Source organism: Capsicum annuum, chromosome 10 (assembly GCF_002878395.1).
Source record: "Capsicum annuum cultivar UCD-10X-F1 chromosome 10, UCD10Xv1.1, whole genome shotgun sequence".
In the NCBI taxonomy this organism is placed as follows: Eukaryota; Viridiplantae; Streptophyta; class Magnoliopsida; order Solanales; family Solanaceae; genus Capsicum; species Capsicum annuum.
In genome coordinates this window covers 15949885-15952624 of record NC_061120.1, presented here as the reverse complement: position 1 = coordinate 15952624, position 2740 = coordinate 15949885, and positions in this window count along the sequence as shown.

Genomic DNA, 2740 nt, shown 5'->3' with positions numbered 1-2740 from the left:
GGAATTAATTTCATAAAGATTCGACCACTTTGATGATTAGCAAATCTTACATATATAATTCTAAATCACATTAAGAAACAATAAATTTTATTATTAAATACTACATTATTCTAACAACAAACAGTTATTTCCGTGATATGAACAATTAATTAACAAACCCTTGACACCATAAAATTTATTACTAAACGGAAACTATATATATACACAAATAGTTATCATAAATTACATGCACTGAATTCTCAAGTTGGGCGAATTGAAATAAAAATGCACAATAATCATGTTGCATTGGCAGATAGAGAAAAAAAATTCACTAGTGGACTGAATTGAAATAAAAATGCATTCTTCATAATTAATATTTTATTATTAACAACAATAGACAACAAACAATGCATCACGGAATTCGTCATATGACTATTACAGACAAAACAATCAAAAAATTAATTAACTAATAATTACTTTTCTTTTCTGTTTTTGGGTTAAAATGCCATAAATACAGTAAATGACATAATACAGTAATTCTGCCAAAACAACATCCTATAAATTTATACAATTTTCAAACCATACTACTACAACCAATTAATTATAGTCTATTAAGTTTTGAAAAACATACGTAATTCAATTTCTTCATAAACACATAAATCATAATTTGTCATTAACTTCATTATTCCGATAATTGTCAAATTTCTAACAAATATAATTGGATTCACAAAATTAGAAGGAACATTAATATTGATGGAAAATTATTAGTTATTAAACCTCACTCGGATTCCACATGTGTTTAAAAGATTGTATAAACTTAAACAAACCTCACTCGGATTCCACATGTGTTTAAAAGATTGTATAAACTTAAACAATCTTATATATAATCCTATCAATCATTCAGGGACGTAGAACTTAATGATTTTCACATAAACAAATTCAGTAATTCAGTAAAGAATCATTTATCTGAATTCTCCATAGTTTTAGCAGAAGCACAATAATTAGCGGAAGCAAATCAAGGACAGAACGTATTATTTCTCTCTCTCTTAACCTTACTTTTCATAATAAAATATATTCTTCTTTTGGCAAAGAAAGGACCGTTTTATAATATGGAGAGCAGACAGAAATGTTTTTACATTCCATCAACGTGATTTGTGGATATAACAATTATGCCACTAATAGCAATTATTTCACTAACAGACAGTAATTATTCTACTAACAGTAGTTTAATCCTACTAGGTAACTTCCCCAGATTTAGAATTTAACTTATTCAATTATTATTAAACCATCAAATAAATTAATTATGTGGCCATAGAAATTTACATTCAACATCTGTAATAGGAATCTATGCACTCCAAATTTTCTTACAAAAATTCCTACTTCATACAAATCATAGGCAAAAAAGATAACATTAGTTTGTAAAATCAAACTAAGGGCCCCTCGAAAGCATTAAATTCTTAACATTTTTTTTTCCTATTATGCTCTAACATATATCTTACAAATCATACATAAATCCCCGACTATGTATAAATTATGTGTTTCCACTAATAAGCAAATAAAAGTATTTAATCAATACTAGATTAAATTGAAATAGTTGAACTCACTTTAATTTTTTTAAGAAAATAAAAAAAAATGTAAGAACTTTCACTAAAAATTAATCTTATTACGAACCTAAGAGCAAATTAGTGGCTTTGATAATGATTGTAATAACAGCTTTCACTAATCTAAGAAATTTGCAACGTCTATTGTTGTTGATATCAGGACTTAGAGTCAATAGGGTATCTATTAATTAAAATAAGCATTTTTAAGAAACGTTATTGTTCCTTGTGATTCTGAATATCCCTATGAGGCATAGACAAAATAGCGTTGCCCCGTGATGCTATTTGCTAGTGGATGATTAATCTGAGATACTATTTAAATGTACTTTTTAACTCTTTGATGTTTCTTAGGATTCGTCAATCAAACAGGACACAAATTAATATTTTTGATAAAAATTACTAGTTTGAAAAAAATAGAATTCATAAACCATATAAGACATATTTTTGGCGAAAATAATTTATTTTTGTCAATTTAATTAAGAAAAAAGGTGAAATGACGATTTTATCTATTGCAAAGTATTTTAATGAAGGATAAAAAGTTCAAATCACTTTTCTAATGATCTTTACATTTTTAATATATGACTAGTTTAGATATACGTACCTTGCGCGTGTATCTCAATTTAGTGAGTTTAATTTTATAAAATTATTTAAAATATTAAAAGCATGACCATCTTTCAAAATGTTTATTGCATATTTTATTTGTTAGCATCTTGACATTAGGACGACTTTTAGTTATTATCCAAAGTAAATATTAGTCAACCGAAAAGTACATATATTAGTTTAAATACAAGAAAATTTATAAAGAAGAGTATATTCTCTTTAGTCCTTCTTGAGCTATTCTCTTTCACCTTTTCTTTCTTTCTTTAATCTTCTCATCTCTTCTTTCAACTCCTCTAATTTCATATCAACACAATTATCCTTCTGTTTGGATTATTTAGGCTTGTTAGCTTCTTCAGACGCCTACTCAACTAATCCGTTCAATCCTAACATTTATATTCAGAATTTTATAATAATAGGTAGATAGATTAAATTCGATTTACAATGAATAATATACTTGATCCACTTTCAAACTTAATTAGTAAGCTCAAAATTTAAAGATTCCACTATAATCCTAAATTTATATGTTCATTTTTCAATCAAAAGTTATGCATATCAAGATTCAA